Below are 19,078 nucleotides of genomic sequence, written 5' to 3'. Positions count from 1 at the left end.
TGGCATCTTTGTTATGCAGTTTGAGAATTTGCAATTCAGAGGTTAACATTCGTTTCCTTCGCATTTTTCCGCGCGGGCGTGGACGACTAATAACATTTTGTTGACAACCGCCGCTGTGTGACAGGGACGACAGCGGTTCTAATTATATAGAGTTGTTATTAACAATGATTAAAATTTTAACACACTACACTAACAGCACGGAAATTGATTCAGCACCTAAAGAGAAGTGGTACTTAGCATTGTAAAGAATGAGTCGTTAAGTATTGAGTGTTATTATAAACAATTCCCTTATAAAACGTGTTTTGTGTACGTTGTATCAGCTCTATATAATTCCATCCACGGTATCTCGTCGGGGTTGAGGGCGCACGTATAAGGGCGACCGTACGGCTCCTGCATTCATTCGCGCTCTGAACCGCCACCCGACTAGGCGGGGTGGCGTCAAATACACCGTTCGACTACGACCGCGCGCGTATGTATTTTTTTAGTGTTCTTAATTTTAAATGTGGAATTAGAATATAATTTATTTTTTATCTGTGTGTGTGCCTGTCCGGTGAGTTTGAAATTTGAATTTGGAATGGTGAAGTTTTATTAAATTTTAACTTTTACGACGTGTTCAAAAATGGATTGATAAAAAGATAATTACTGTTTTAATTTTATTGCACGAAAAATAAATTGAATAAAAAATATTGCATTATATTACGTTAATGAATTATGTGACAACGCTGAATTTGATATTTTAATTTCACGATTGCTGTTATGAATAATAATTAGAAGGACCATGTTCTGAGTAATGAAATTATATCCTAAGTTTTTATAAAGCTTTTTACATGTTTTTACGGCTCATACAAAAACCTGTTGTTTAAATGTCGTCTTTTCAGTGTAGGTTTTATAAAATCTATTTAGAAAAAATAGAAAATATTTATTTATTCGGCTAAAATACTGATACACTTTATGCCTTCATTTTTTTTTGACCTAAGGAAGCATTTAGCGTATTTTTATTTTCATGTAAATATAGCTAATATAAGGCGTAATTTTACAACTTTTATGTAAAATATTTGTAGGCGAAATCAGCGATTCTTGTTTTATAAAAAACTAGCGGTCCGCCCCGGCTTCGCCCGTGGTACATGTTTACGTTTTCTCTACATAAGAACCATCCTCGTACTTCAAGGAATATAATAAAAAAAGAATTATCGAAATCGGTTCAGCCGTTCTCGAGTTATGGAATTACAACGAAAAGTGGCATTGATTTTTATATATTAGATTGACTAATTATATTATTTATTACCTATATAAAAAGTGTCACATGATACATGCGCCTACCTATCGCTCCTCCATCAGCATTTTCACAAATAAAAGTAATATCAATTGATTCTCCATCTTTAAAAGCAAATAATAATATCCTTATAATATTCAGATTTCAAATAAGAAGAAATATCAAAGAAATGGAACAAGATATTATTGAGGTCAAGGTTTGTTTTGCAATAAACGTGGAATACATAAATATTGGAAATGATACCAGAATATTTTGTAGGCTAATACGGCTTAGATATCCATTATATTGACAAAAAACGTTAAGTATGTCGCCGTAATATTGTAAAAATCGTTACATTAAAAACTAACTCGCGAGAATGCAAGCTGTTGAAAAATTGCGACATGTGTTTGCAATTCAACGCATTTTTTTCTTTAGTTTATAATGAAATTATATTGCAGTTATGTATTATGCCGAGAATTTACTTTTCCCAAACGTTAAGGTGCAGGAGGCGAGCCGACAGACTCCTATTTCTATGTAGTATTTAAATAAACCGAATACATCATAATATCCAAGGCCCATTGAAACAGTTATAATCTACCAAATAATAATCCACCGAAAAATTGTTTAATAGCGTTAAATTGTAAGCATGTAAATCATAATATGTACAATGTACAAATTCATTATTTCATCTCGTTTAAATATAGGGTTGGATCGTATTTATAACGGTAACAATTGCTAACTATAGATAAAATTAATCATGATTTAAGTTATTTTGATATTGGTATGCCCCTATACCAAATATGTAGAATGACAATTTGATAAGATTTTGATTGACAAACACGTCCAAAACTTTAGCAATTACATTATAATCAGGATATAGTAAAATTAATTAAAGTGTAGTAAGCCAGGTGGATAATTCGTAATTATTAAAACTATCCAATTATATGGTTGGAGTTATACTCTGGGGGTTCACTTCTGTTTTGCTAAATTATGTTCACGCGTAGGTACAATTTTGTATTTTAGGATAAAGTTTAATGTTTCGATTTGCATAATTTCAAAAATTTCATTTTATGACGTATGTTTCCTCTCATAACTTAAAAAGCTTGGTGATCGCACATTTTCGTTTATTGAACACTCGTTTTCCGCCCGGGATGTGCCCGTAGCACCCGTAGTGCGAATATTGGTATCAAGGTATTACGTACATAAGTAACGAAAATTTAGCGCGTTTAAACAAACATACAAACGGTCTATATTATTAGTACATACAGTCGTCGTTCGTTAGTGAATCAGAATAGACGTGTATTACTTTTTACTATAAAGTGCTTTGCGATTTTAATAATTATTTACATGATAATAAGAATTCAAGTTGCATAATTAGTGTTTGGTATTTATATCATTTCAATTTACGTTCGAAACACAGCGAGCGTTTCAAGCGGGAGCAAGACAATTGCAATTTTTTGTCCTGCACGCACCGTAGAACGACTCATATTCGTGCACAAATTATCCATTGCGGAGTAAATATGAGTGTACGCAGATCGCCAACACGTTTAACCAGCAGTGGTGCAGTGGGTACTGCCGGTGGATCGCATCCCGATCTATCGAAGCTAAGTTCGTTTTCAACGAGTTCTACGCCAACTGATACTCAAATCACTTACAGAAAACGGAAACAACCGCTAGAACAAGATTGCAGATGTAGTGATGATATGAAGGATATTCGCTCGGAGTTGAGCCGTATTAGTACATTACTTGAAAAATATGTTTGCTCAAACGAACAAATAATAAACAAAATTCATGAAAACATTTCTGAGGTAAAAACACAAATTACCGAAATTAAATCGTCCAACGAACAATCCTTGAATTTAATTCGCCAAAATACGAATCAAATCAATGAAATTAAGTCATCAGCATGTATGATAATTACTGAACAAAACATATTGAAGAGTACTATTTCTCAATTAGAATCCCAGATCAACCAGGGTGAGAGTAAAATAAAATCACTGGAGTTAAATCTTCAATCAATAAATCAGTCATCCAATCCATCGGGTTTTACGTCTAAAAATCAACTACATATAAATGAACACTTAATCAAGGAACTACGAGACAGAAAAAGCCGCGAAAAAAATGTAATTTTTGCTGGTTTCCCAGAATCGACATCTCATCATAACTCAGAGGAGAGGATATCTAAAGACAACTACGAAATTTTAAAAATTACCTCGCTAATAAGTTCAGACCTACCGAAGCCAGTAAAGATATATAGAATTGGCAAGTATTCACCGGGGAAAAATCGTAGAATAAAGGTTTGCTATGACACAATTGAATCTGCTAAAATAATCCTACGTAACAAAAATAAACTACCCAACAATATTAAAGCTTTTAGTGATCAAACGCCAGCTCAGGAAAAATATCTTAAAAGTTTACAGGATGAACTAAACCGTCGCATTGGTGAAGGAGAAACAGATCTCACAATAAAATACGTTAACGGAATGCCTACTATAAAGAAAATTATGTCAAAAAACTAGAAATAAATTTAAAGACAAACAACCAAAATATCAACTCCTACGAAATACTAGACAGCTATGAAAATTTGCAACTCTCCCGATCCAGGCTTAGATTTATATACTTCAATGCGCGAAGCATAAGAAAAAAAGGTAAACTAGATGAAGTAAAATGTATCCTGAGCTCATTAATAAAACCTATCCACGTAATTCTAATTACTGAAACTTGGATAAATTCTGATGCGCAAGCTTCAGAATTAAATATTGATAATTACACACATTATTTTAACTACCGGACTGACGCAAGAGGAGGTGGAGTCTCAGCATACATCCACAACGATTTAAAACACAATCTTATTGAATCACGATACGAGGAAGGGAACAATTACTTATGGATAAGTTTAGAACGATGTAAAATTGATGTAGGCGTTATCTATAAACCGGGCTATACTAACTGTCAAAAATTCCTTGAAGTGTATGAATCGCAATTACAACAAAGGCACAGAGCTATTATTTTTGGAGATTTTAATATCGACTTGTTAACAAAAGATAAAAATACCAAACTATACAAATATACTCTTAAGTGTAATGGACATATATTACTCAATAAACTAACTAAAAAATACAGCACAAGAGACTCCTCAAAAAAATCTATCATTGACCATGTAAGTACGAACCTTCAAAATGATAATTTTCATTTCGCAATAATAAACTCATGTATTTCCGACCATAAGCACATATACGTAGAATTAAAAAAATATTTACCCCCAAAAAGTGTTAAAACTCAATATAAAGCAATTAATTACGAAAGATTATCATCCCTGTCTGACTCCATAGTTGATACTGAAATAAACAAAGATTATACAATATTAGAAAATAAAATTAAATCTATTATAGATAAAAGTAAGATTACTAAAACTAAATTTCTAAATCTGCCCCGAAAAGACTGGATAAACAAAGCAATTTTAACAGAAATTAACGAAAGAAATTTATTATGGTCTCAACTAAAAAACAACCCTAAAAATAAAAACCTTCAAATAAAATTTAACACTCAAAAAATAAAGGTAAAAAAATTTATTCAAGACACAAAAGATTCTTACTATTACCAAGAATTTACAAGGAATATAAAAAAACCCAAGAAATTATGGACTTTAGTAAATAAATTAGCTAATAACAAAACTGTAAAATGTACTTTACCTACTAAATTACTTATAAATTCTGAATATATTACCGAGCCAAATGAAATATGCCAGATATTTAATCAATATTTTTCTACAATAGGATCTCGTCTAGCAAATTTAATACCCCTACAATATCAAACCAACTCTTCCTCAACCTTACCTAAATCACCATCAAAAAAGTACGAATTATCCACTTTTGATCCCTGTACACCTAATGAAATTTTAAAAATTATAAATAACCTTAATTCAAACTGTAGTACAGGTCTTGATGGTATTACCACAAAAGCAATTAAATGCATTAAAGAAAAATTAAATCATACCTTAAGCGATTGTTTCAACCAAGCTATAAGTCAAGGACGTTTTCCGGATTCGTTGAAAATAGCGAAGGTAACTCCTATCTATAAGAGTGGTTCAAAATTTGAACCTGGTAACTATAGGCCAATTTCGGTGTTGCCAGTGTTGTCAAAAATATTAGAGAAAATTTTACACACGAGATTAGAAAAATATTTAGACTCATTTAATTTTATTTCAGTGCGTCAATACGGTTTTAAGCCAAAAAGTAACACTCTGTCAGCGACTATAGACCTGACTACTAAAATAAAACAGAACATTGACGCAAAAAATTTAGTTTTGGGAGTATTTATTGACCTACAAAAGGCCTTCGATACCGTTTCTCACGAACTTTTAATAAAGAAATTAGCATCCATTAACATTACTGGTAAAGCACTAGACATGCTGAAATCATATTTAAAAAATCGATCACAAATCGTTAAAATAGATAACTACAATAGCATTCCCTTACCAATTACGTGTGGCATACCACAAGGTTCGATTTTAGGCCCATTGCTTTTTTTAATTTATATTAATAATTTACAAGATTTAAAACTAAATGGTCATCTAACACTTTATGCGGATGACACCTGTCTGTTTTATTTTGGTCCCTCTATACATGACATGATAAAGCAAGCACAAAATGATTTAAATAAATTAAATAAATGGTTTCAATACAATCTACTAACAATAAATATATCTAAAACGTGTTATATTAAATTCAAAGCTCAGAACAAAATTATTCCACCACACGCTCCACTTAAAATTAATGGTGTTGTATTAGAACATAAAACCCACGAGAAATACCTAGGTTTGCGAATCGACAGCTCTCTAAAATGGAATTATCACATCGACCACCTAAAAAATAAATTATCAGCACTTCTTAGATCTCTGCGTAATATCACTTCTTGCATTCCTCATAAATTACGCCACACCATCTACAACACGTTAGTCAAACCTCACCTAATGTATTTAATAGAAGTATGGGGTAGCGCTTACAAAAATAAATTAGCGCCACTACAAATTTTACAAAATAAAATTATTAAAACCATTTTTAAATATCCTTTTTTAACTTCTACAAATAAAATCTACGACGATACTAAAATAATGAATTTAAAACAATTATACTTTTATAATACGTGTATGTTCATCCACAAAGCGCTACATAAAAACATAAATACAAATATAATATTCTCAACATCAAATCGCCACTATCCTAATAGACGAGCTAGCTATCTTGCCCTCCCGAAGATCCGAACGAATTATGGAAGGCGAACGGCAACATACGAAGGAGCACGTTTCTATAACGGATTGCCAAGCAAATTAAAAAGTGTAAACTCATTCATTGTATTCAAAAAACAATTAGCGAAACACATCCTGGAAGACCACACGCTCAAACTTTGAATGCAATGAATGAGTACCTAACCTAAACTTATGTTTATAGTATGTAACTTACTCTAAATTTTTATCTAACGAATGATATTTTTTATAAATACCTATGTTTAAAATTTAAGTTTCTCATGTAAGTGACTTTATGTCTTAATGGGAATAAATGTCTTTAAACCTTACATGTTTTTTGTCATAGCAGTACTATTAACTTTTCTGTGGTGATAGTTCGTGAGCATTGTTACTAAATCGTTGATAATAATTGAGTAAAAATGAAAAGCTTTATTTTGCACCAAAACTGTTTTGAATATATGAATACAAATTATATAGTTTATTGCCCGCGCCTTCGTTGTTTTACCTTATCACACACTATTTGAAGTTCATTATAATACTAAATATACTAAGTGTTCCCCGCAGTGTCGCCTGATCTTATTCACCCTTTACTCATTTATAATTAAATACATTTATGAACGTTCTATAGTTGAAAGCTTTCATTATTTGAGTTACAATTATTTCGGTAAACATTAATTTAGATATCTCAGAGATAACAAGTGGCTCATTCTAAATAGAAATTAAATTTACTATTATACTATATCAATAACAAGCCTACATCACTATGATACTCGTTTACTCAATGAATATAAATGAAAAGCGAATATATAATAATTATATTCAACTTCTCCGGGGGCTCGTAGGAATTAATACAGCCAAGCCCTATTATTTATTTACTAATGTATTTAGTTCTCTTATTTCGTGTGTCCTTAAGTCGTAATTGGCTGACCTTTAGGCTTCTTATGGTTAAAACATTGGCCCGAATGTAGGTACGGGTTTAATTTTCGAAAGTAAAGAATAATTGTTTTAGGGTTAACTGGAGTTTTAGGATAGTAGTTTAATGAAATGTATGGGTTTTTAGTTAAGGTGGTTCAGAACGTTAATGGGTAGCATAAATTGAATGTAATTGTTATTAAAAAACGTGGTTAACATATTTATTTTAAAACAATAACACTATGTCTTTTAACATCAGTTTTTATCTGCCTTTTTGCTTGCTTTTGCATAAAAAATAGATATTCAAGACTTTTTGAAGGAATTAGAAATGATTTCTGTTAAAACATCTATCCAGAATATTGTTATAAAATGAGTAAGTACCAAAATATATTAGGCATTCAAATTAAACTTTTGAAATTAATAATCGTATCAGACAGGATCATACCACTAGATACCTACTTATTACTCAAATTTTAACACATAAAACATAAGCACATGAGTAAATAACTCATATGGAATAACTGCGCGGCTTTATTATACCTCCATATAAAATAATTCCCTGTCACACACTAAACAGTCCGCCATCTTAACAATATCATTCGGCCATTACGTGGCTGGCTTTACTCACTTTATGAGCATCTGTTGATAATCCTTTATAACTCATCAGTTCTTCAAGTTGTTTTACTAGCATTATAATTGAGGTTTATTAAATTTTTTAATTATCTTTTTCTTTTGGTAAATGAGTTTTAAGATAGGTAACGAGCAAAATTGGAAATCGTTTACAGCTTTATAAAAATAAAAAATAAATAAAAATAAAATTAAATAATCAATTAATTAATTATTAATAAAATTCATTGGATATTGACGGTATTAGGAACATATCATTACTAATATCTAAAGATTTTACTATTGCTGTAAGGGTATGAACTGGTATGAACCTATATATTAGGGGTATTTTTAACGACAATGCCAGTATTTTAGGGAAAATTCGATTGATGTCAGGCTGTACACTGTACAGTGTACAGTATACTGATAAATTGCGTTTAAAATCCGCCGAAGCTCTTGAATTTATATCTTCCATGATTTAACAATTCAATAATAAAGAGCGACATGTTCTATAATAAATTAATTAAATTCCAAGCTTCATTACCAAAGTTAAAATGCAGTTTAAGTTGTGGAGCACAAAGTCGAAAATTAATTAATCTCCAACTGTTATAAACAAGAGAATTCTCCTGTGGTTTATAGTGGATAGATTTAACTCGGGTTTAATCCTCTGACAGATCACTGTTAGCAAGTTTACAAAGTTGTACTTCGAGAAACTAAAGTCTAGTCTTACGTCTAGTTGGCTGTATAAAACGCTGATTAACTATATTCTATGAACAAAGTTGGGTATATGCAGTACTCGTAAACTTTACCTCAAAAGTATAACACTATTTTGCTCGGCAATTTGATACAGACAGTATTATATCGATATCAAACGTTTATATATTCTAATTTGTGTATTTTAAATAGTTACACAAATAAATAAAACATTTTTATATACTATCTACTATAACAGAAGGTTAGCTAATTATATTATATGTATAAACTATCTGTGGTTAGCTATACAACAACAGCAAAAGCTTTCAACTACGGACTTCTTAAATTATGATTTCCATTGTTAACACAGAACTGAAATTTTATTCCACAGAATCTCAACACCATCAAATCTAACTATTAAAAACCATAGAAACTATGAAAATAATACACATATTTACACGACATCGCGATCATTCCCGCTACTATACAAGGTATCGAATTTTTCTATCCTTTTATCTATCAAGGACATCTTCGAATAACATGATATTTTTAACAAGGCACACAATGTTATTTTAACGTACTTTAACTTCCATTATTAAGGAACATATTTATAAAATATTGTGACTGATAAAATTTTGAACTTTTAGAGTCTATTTGTTGTACTCGTGGTCCTTAATAGAAAATAAATTGTTACCCAGTTGTTTGATCTGCGGAAAAATTTTGACCAATTTTTACTTCAAAGACAGCTAATGTTTTTTAAAAGTACTTTTAAGTCTATAGGTACTTCCTTTTTATGAGAGTTCCACAATATACATGTTGATATACATCTAATATATATTATAAAGGCGAAAGTTTGTAAGGATGTATGGATGTATGGATGTATGGATGTTTGTTACTCTTTCACGTAAAAACTACTGAACCGATTACAATGAAATTTAGCACACATATAGAGGGTAACTTGGATTAACACATAGGATAGTTTTTATCCCGGAAATCCCACGGGAACGGGAACTATGCGGGTTTTCCTTTGCAAACGCGGGCGAAGCCGCGGGCGGAAATCTAGTATACAATATTAAATGGTAGCCGTTGACCCAACAAACATATTTGACAAAAAAAATACTTTCATCTCTTTACTTTTAATATAATGGTTAGAACATATTGTATGACGTCACTTTAACACTCCAATCGCTACTCAAATACAGTGTGATCGATCCGATCATAAAACTGTTATCCAGGTGTAGTTTCACAAACTAATAATAGATATCACAATAACCTACATACAACTTTTATTGTTGTTCATAAGTTGATGGATAGAGTAGTAACGCGTAGTTAACGCGTTAACTTTCCTATATAAATATAGAAGTCTAGTTTTAGCACGCGGCTTGTTAAAAAGTAGCCATTTTTTTAATGGGAATGGATCTTAGTCGTGTGCCTAATTTCATACGGCTTTGATGAACCATTTTTCATGAACTTTCGCATATTACTTTTACATTCGATGTTTAATTTTCTGATCCGCCTGCTCAGTATTCATTGAATTTGATCCACGGTGGTGACATAAGAAATTCAAACAAGTCGATGATCGGTAAAGTTTTTTCTCTTTAACCCAAATAATAATATTTTACTCCACCGGGAAATATCGTTATTTTCAGTTACAATCTTCAAAAGAATTATATCAAAGAAACATTTATATGTAACAGTTCACAGGAATCCATTACATAAATACCTATGCCGAAAAAAAATAATGAAATTCACACCTCCACAAACGTCATATAAAGGGCCTTGGAATGTATTTGAAAGAAACCGCTATGTAGGTTTAAATTCTTTGTACACGTGTACGGTACTCTTTATTTATTTTACTTCGTGTTAAATTCTGAGAATCCAGTCATTCAACGAATAATATGGTAATGAAATGTCACCACATCAGTACCTTCTTATTTCTACCTATGTAATTATAGTAATATGTAATTATATTGTATTCCGAATACAGAATGATTGAAACAATACTTCAAATATATGACAATATAAATAAGGTACAAAAACAAAACCTAATAATAAAATTACGCTACGAATTCAGCACTTCATCTATTCAAATTTTAGTCTAAGTTCTTATTGTTTTAAAGTTTATTTAGACCTAAGAAGACTTGGGTTTGACGCTGATTTCAATAGCCTAAAGTTTATAAACAAAGATCCTTCCTACAACCAAAGCTACCCTCTTCAAACTACTTGATTCAATCGACTCGGATTGGATACAATTGAAGCATGGTGTAAACAATGTTGATTCGTTTGTAGATGACAATGTACATCTAGGTTAGGTCAATACTTGAAACAGCAATGCAAGTGAACTTTTATTAACATCGTTAAGACTTCAATGTAATTTGGCAGCAAGTTTTTGGCAGAACAAGGTACTGTCCAAACACTGACAAGTCACACTTAAATTGTACAATTTTTATTAACATAAGCTTAATGTTTATATGTTTGTTAATTATTACCTACGTTGTGTTTAACTTGTATATTTAATGTTATATTTAATTTATTAATACCAAAGTTATTATTAATATCTTTGGTATTAATTTGATATCTATCCTATCCTATTACGTAAACGTCTTTATTATACCAGAGTCCTTTTAAAATCAACTCATCAACGCTTTTGAAAAATTGAATTAATATTCGCTTCAAAAACTTTAATTTAGAATGAAGTTATATTAAAGTAGACGTATAAAATATTCACAGTACTTTCCACTAACGCAGTTCTCAATTTAATCACGTTATAGAGTGCTCATTTTAATTTATGCCACTAAAATTATAACGGTATTTTAAAGTAAAGAGTTAATTAAGTTCTATCGAAAATTCGTAGAGCTTGACATGTTTAAAGGCGACGTTAGTTGACCCACCAATATGGTTATTTAGGTCAAACATACACGTACTTATATAAACTATACGAGACTATGGCCATAGTATAAAGAGAGAAGTAAGTAATTTTGAACAAAGGTACATCGCGCTGTTTGTATGAGCGTGTTTGCGCGAGGAACGCTTGGCCATGCCCCCGGTTTATGTACGTACGCAAGCTTGACGCACGCACACAACGCCGCTCGGTTCCAACTCTGGGACCGGTGTCGTGCGTCCGCGCTATTGCTGTGAGCGACCGGTGTTTGTATATTATATACAATTATTTAAAATATCAATGTGACAAAACCCTGTGCCTCGCGAGTTTAGGTAGGTACCGTGCGCTCCTAAACGCCGCGAGTTAGCCTACTTCTTTCTTTATACTATGTTATGGAGATAGTTTGCGTGCGTGCCAAATTGTATTTGAAAATATAACTTTGAAAACAATATAGCTGAACTTTTGTATTTCCTGCTATAATACTCGCATTGAGACTGTTTCACCTACTTTGCATTCGTGGGTTATGAGCTGTGAATGTGTTGTATTTTATCTCAATTTTGTCTCGTAAAATGATTCTAAGAAATTTACTATTGTAAAGAATTTTCTCACAACTTTATGATAACACAAAGATAAAGAAAGACAAATATATTTTTATTCAGTTAATATAACCTTTACTATGTCTAGAGGTCTATTTTGTTTTTTCTTTTAAATACACTTCAGTAAATTTATTACTATTCTGAATATATGAAAAGAAATTTATGTAGCAATAACCTTACCTTTTTAAATGATTAAAATCTCGGAAAAAAGTAAAATAATATTTATAGAGATATTAAAATATAACGGTTTCGGTAATAGCTAATAGCTTTCTATTATTTTATTATTAGGTATTCTTTTAATATTTAATGTTTCAAGTGTTCCATTACAGAATGAGCTTTTGATAAGCGTTACGAAAATTTATATCCATTTTCGTATACATAAAAGAGTATCAGTTTCTTCATAAATTTACTTAGTGTTAGGAAAATCAGCTGAAAGTGGATTACCTCCCTAGGGTCGGAACTTTAAAGGGAAAACGTAAAAATGCTCTGGGACCAGATGTTACTTTTATGCTAAATTATTTCGACAGCTCGTGTGAGTTATAACTTAGAAAGTGAGAAGTCTCTTAGGCCGCAATTAAGGTCATATATAGACACATTAGGAACTACTAAAAGGGTCACATTTTGCGTGAAAGCTATTTTTTCTAATTCGCTGTGTTGGTTCCGTATTAGGAATATTTAAACTGACCACTGAACTTCAATTACACACAAATTTAAGATAATATAATGAACGAAATATTTTGTGTATTTAGAAAAGTTTATTGGTCTTAATTTTAACTTATATTTCGTAAACTAGAAAATATTGAACCGCATTTCACAATTCTCAACAAAGGAAGATATTAGTCTCTTAGACGATTTTCATTATAACCGGCAAGATCTACCATTCCTGTTCCAATCTCTCTAATGTCTACAAACAAATGTAACTTGGAACAAACATTCAGCTTTAAGTTTTAATTAAATTCTGCTAAAAGTATGCAAATGACCTGTTATTAGCATATTACATACAAGATTTAATTGAACTTCTTGATTTTGGCTCCCTTCCCGACGCATGTTTGATTTACTCTCATTAATGTAGGTACCAAATATGGTGCAATCCATGAAGTTATTATTATTATACATATATCAATCGAATCACGAATGTTAATTATTAATACTTATATAATTCATTATTCTACTTTAAGACGAAGAGTCGGTAAAATACGAAAGAAGGTTACGTATAAATTTCTTCAAATACTAAGTAGCAATTAAACAAATAGGTATATTCAGTATTCACACATAAAAAATAAAACACTAGTTGACTAGTCTAATAGTACAAAACTACAGCTCTATAAAATGAAGACCTAAACACGAATCCCATAAAATAATACTTAATATTCGTTATATTCTAGATAAAAATTTCCTCATTGTCCTCTAAAAACCTAGAAACATTCTATTATCTATACCACTGCATAGCAACGAACCGACGATCAATAAGCTAGATGCGTTTTCCAATCCGTAATATTCCTTTACGTAATATTCACGTTCAAACGAATGCTATCCCAAAATTTATAGAAGCCGGGACAAACGTACTTAAGTACTACTCTAGTCCTTGAGAGTCATTGTTTAGCAAACAATAGCGACCGTTACAATGATGTCTTGTAGCAGTATTACTTCCAGTGCGGGAGAGAGATGGCGCTAGACGACCTATATAGTGCTGTCTTTTTTCCACCCTGGAAATAATACTGCTTTAAGACGTACAGGGGCAGGTTTCTGGTACTAACTTGAAATTGGGAGCTTGTTTTAACTTCGTCAATGATCAAGCCGAGTGCTAGATCAACAGAAATAAATGGATTTTCTAGCATCTTCAATATTTTCAGCGGCAATTTTTTTTCAAGCTCTTTTTAAAGCCTCCTTATGAAAATAGCATACCTACATTGATCAGGCAAAATGAAGATCATATTTTAATGCAAGCAAAAAATACTTATATTTGCATATATATGTATTTTAAAATTTGGAAGAATAAAAGGTATTTCTAGTGATGAAGCCAGAAATTATATATTCCATTCTGACTGTAAGAAAAATATGCGGTATATAGATATAGGTAGCGGTATATATATATAGATATGCGGTATATATATATATATAGATATAGGTAGTTATCTAACGTAGATAAATTACCCAGTTAAGTTCATATGAAATATCGGGTTTAATTTGCTTCCGTGGGTTAAGAAAGTCCTTAATGTATGTCATTTATCTCCATGATTATATCGTTTTGTGTAAAAATAGTAGGTAAGATTAAAAATACGTTTATCCTTTGTTTTATATTCATTTTTTAATTTTAAAGAAAAAGGTTTTCAGTGTTCCAAAATTTGAAGTTAGAATTTTTGGATATCACAAAAATCGTTTATCAAATCCGTACCGATCGATACCGGTATTGTTCAACCGCAACGGTATACAGATAATAACGATTCCACAGACTATAAAATAATCCCCATACCGAAAGGCGGTTATTAGCTACCTGAAAAAGGTATTTACGGTATCTACATTACTTTGTGGCGAAATTATGAAGTCTATAACGACGCTTTTAACCGAAGCGCGGACTTTTAGCTAAGTGCTTCTCAGACTAATTACACTTGATAGTTACTTTGTAGTTTTATGAAAAATATTTTATAACTGGCAATACTTGTAGCATGAAAAGGGATACGGATGAGACATCTGTTGAAGAAATCTTTTCTATTCCTTTCATTTTCTTGACGTTAATTTTTTTTTACTTAAAAGTATATAATTATATAATAGTTTTTCCATCCACTGTGTCCAAACTGTGTCAAATAAACCTCACAGTTTGAAACTATTTTCTTTTAATAAAACGAAATTGAGAATATACTAATATATTACGATACTATTTAATTTTAAAGAGTTTGCAATATTATGGTTATATTTTAACACCCGTTCAATTTTCAATAGTTGTTCTTAAACAATAGATAGTAATTGATAGATTAATGGTATTAAGGCACCTAAATATTATGTATATTAATAAGTATATCATATAACCATTAATTATTATTTCTACAAATATAATTACTTTTATTGCTGAGTTCATTTCACATTAATTATTATTAATTAATGTTTTAATTATAATGAGTTCATGTCCCTCACAAGTCAATTAATACTGGTGTTTTTACTTCTGGTAATTCGATTCCAGGGCAACTGCCGGTAATAAAATATTATTCAACCACTTTATTAGATATTTAAATAAAAATGATCAGATTTAACGACATAAATCCGAGAAATTCCATACGTTCAACTAGGTTGTAATAAAATTTGTCTTCAACTTTATCCATTACCAAAACCGTTGTACTTTGAACTTTATTCCTAACGTTTTTAGGGTAATTTTTATTTGATATTCAAAGTCGTTACATGCTTTACGAGGTATCATTCAATCCAGATCTTTTGGAGTCAGCGCTGGGAGCAAATAGCTCAAGATATTTGTGTCAAGACGGTTCGACTGACGTTTTATTATTCTTTTGCAGTTGTTATGAGAAAAATTTTAAAGGAAAACATTATTCTTTTCAATAGGTACACGTGTCTTTATCTAAAAGAAAAATACGGATGAAATTACAGAACAAATAATAAGCTCTTAAGACAGTTGTTATATTTTCTATATAAAAATACTATAGATATAAACTTCGTTTTGACTAGGCGAGTCTAAATTATGTAGTTCACCACATCGATCGTAAGCAAGACTATTTAAATAAATGTATCTATGTAATAACTAGCTTACCACCCGCGGCTTCGCCCGCTTTCTCTAAAACGATTTGAAATTTAAACTATCCTGTCTCTCAAGTTGGATCGAACTGCACATGGTGTGCGAATTTTATTATAATCGGTTAAGTGGTTTAGGAGTCCATTGAAGACAAACATTGTGACACGAGATTTATATATATTATGATTAATAGATCGATACTGTGGAAATTATTCATGTCGTCTATTAAGGGGGGTCTATTAATACCTATGTATTTTTGATTTTATACGAATTATTATCGTAAAATACGGTTGTAATGAGCACTTATATGATATTTTTGAGGTAACTTCAGGATTTTTTGTTATCGAGCATAATTTTTCCAATCGTGTTTTGGAAACAGTCATCCCATATTCCCATCACACATACGTTCTGTAAATACATATTAGAAATTTCAGTGCGAAAAAACTTCAATATTTTCAATTATAGCTCATAGAAAACAGTCCATTTTGACGTTTTCACCTACTAAGGGCCCTTAAGAAAATATGCGATATATGGCATATCATTAATAAAAAATATGTCAGAATTAACAGCATGACGAGTGCGTCTGCAACGCGCAATGGGAATCTAGAAATATGAGCATTTTTTCACTGGATAATGCCGGGCGAAAGATTTAAAATATTGTTGAGCTTTTAGGAAATTAAATTTGTAATAAAATGTTAAGAAAATTTATTTAAAATTGCGAACCTTACTCAACTTCAAACGCACTACTTTAACAAATTGTGTCGCAAAATATTAATTAAAAACGTTGCTTTACAAAACCAGTAATTATAAACTTTATTCATTTTGCATATACTTAAAAAAATAGTGAAACGCAGTGAGCGTTAAGAAAATATAATATTAAAGAAACAAGTGGCGTAGTTGAAACTATGTGGCTTTGCAACTAGGACGCTTTTGACACACTCGTTTTTTGTTTAGATTTTTTGTACAGAACACTTAAAGTGTTCAAAGCTTGTTCAAAGACGCTGAAATATGTAGCTCGCTGCAAAGAAGTGACATTAGACAGTAGTAGAACATTGTTCTTATGCAGTACTAGGTTTCCGCCCGCGGCTTCGCCCGCGCAGCAGTTCGGTAGTTCCCGTTCCCATGGGATTTCCAGGATTGCGTCATTTTCCCGGGTTAAAAAGTAGTCTATGTCCTTTCTCGGGTATCAAAATATCTCCATACCAAATTTCATGAAAATGGTTCAGTTGTTTAGGCGTGATTGAGTAACAGACAGACAGACAGAGTTACTTTCGCATTTATAATATTAGTATGGATTCTTAACAAAACAGAAAACTATTTTCTTCAGAGCGCTAAAATATCGATATGTACAATGTTCATTGATATACATAACGGCTCTTGTGCGATTATAATATATTTCTTTTCAACAAGACAGCAAAACTTTAACTGTTAAATAGCCCCTCTACTCTACAGATCTATTCGGTTTCACCCGCATTACTCCGCTCCTGTAGACTCATCAGTCATCACGCTTATATCATCATATAATATAGCCTTTCTCAATAAATGGGCTATCTAACATCGAAAGAATTTTTCAAATCGGACCAGTAGTTCCCGAGATTAGCGCGTTCAAACAAACTCTTCAGCTTTATAATATTAAGTACCTACCTATAGATATGTATACTCTGTATACATATAGGCATAAATAAGTATATAGGCTGTATAGGAAACACCATTGATAGGGAAATGTCGGCTTCTAATCCACGACAATTAATTGCCAATTTAAAATGGAATTTGCAATCAGGTTGGGGTTTAGGATTGAAAGGGAAATTGCCATCACCACTTATCGTACACAAACATAAATATTCAGTTTACATGTCTAAAAGTTAGGTTACAATTTGCCCTATAAATTTCTCTTTTAAATACCTTAAAATAAATGTACACGATCCATCATATTATGTGAAAAATGCAACCTGAAAACTAGTCAAGAGTGTCATAGTACTAAATATACCTCGTTATTTATACTTTAATGTTAATTAATGTTATATTGAGTAAAATGAAATCACACTTCATATAATTTGATTGAAACCAAAACTGAATTTTACAAATTAATTAAATAAACGTTCGCTCTCCAACGCAATTAATAACTTCAGAGTAAATATGTTTTGGGGTATCGATATTAATTAGTAGGCAATAATTACTTTTAATTTAATTATGAAAACAATCAAACCACTAATTAAGTTACTTTTTACATATTAACCTATACTAACTAATATTATAAAGCTGAAAAGTTTGTTTGCTTGAGCGCGCTAATCTCAGGAACCATGGGTTCGATTTGAAAAAAAATTCACTGTTAGATAGTCCATTTATCGCGGTAGCAGAGTAATGTGAGTAAAACCGCGCAACACATCTAGTTAACATATTTTGCATAACACTTTAACCTTTAAAATACACATCTATGTGTGAAAGAAAATGCATGCTTATGTAATGCATGGGTTTACATTATTATGTATATGCTTATGCTCTTCTTTTGTTATTACAAAAGAAGAGCTGATAAAATCCCCAAGAGATTTCTCAAGGAAAGAATCTTCCGGAAATTCTAAGAATCCAATAAAAAATTATTCACCGCGATAATGTGATCAGTTTTTCTTTATTTTAGCGGATTAATAGAAGGTTATTGGACATTATTTCGACGCCTCCAATAACCGAATATTCTTTATGAGGCGATAAAGTGTTATATTACTTTGAGTTTTATGAATGTAGCAATTTATTTGCATTTTTTATCACCTTTTGAAGACACCTAGGTAACAGTGTTGTGTTTATGAAAAGCTACCATTTTTCTCTGCTTGATTTGTACAACTCAACTTCAGATCACTTCTTAAATTGGACTGTGTCTATTTTTAACAACGCCTGCTACTCATGTCATCTTAAAATGTCAATTATCAACTTCTCCCTTCTTCGTAACATGATAATATAATAAAAATATCTAACTATATTGACGCCTCGCTTCTGTTAGCGTCACTACAGATCCTAAACTTGGCACAAAATCCGTCCAATTCACGTTTCTTGAAGATGAAGTTTCTGCTGACCAAAACATAATATTAACAATTGCTTAAAAAGATTTGATAAAGCTTTGGCATTGTTAAATTTCGTACCATCAATAACCTTGTAATAAATA

General features: G+C 31.3%; 1 protein-coding gene across 2 annotated transcripts in view; it reads left to right on the top strand.

Moving 5' to 3' along the window:
- The first annotated feature begins 360 nt into the window (after positions 1-360).
- LOC123701307 (U8-agatoxin-Ao1a-like) overlaps positions 361-19,078 on the top strand; it is a 43,028-nt gene continuing 24,310 nt past the window's right edge. For both annotated transcript variants that reach the window (XM_045648734.1, XM_045648733.1), the window contains exon 1: positions 361-469. The gene's annotated coding sequence lies outside the window, so the exon portion shown is untranslated. The remainder of the gene's footprint in view (positions 470-19,078) is intronic.

Source organism: Colias croceus, chromosome 21, assembly GCF_905220415.1.
Source record: "Colias croceus chromosome 21, ilColCroc2.1".
Taxonomy (NCBI): domain Eukaryota; kingdom Metazoa; phylum Arthropoda; class Insecta; order Lepidoptera; family Pieridae; genus Colias; species Colias croceus.
This window is presented reverse-complemented; position numbering and strand designations above follow the sequence as displayed.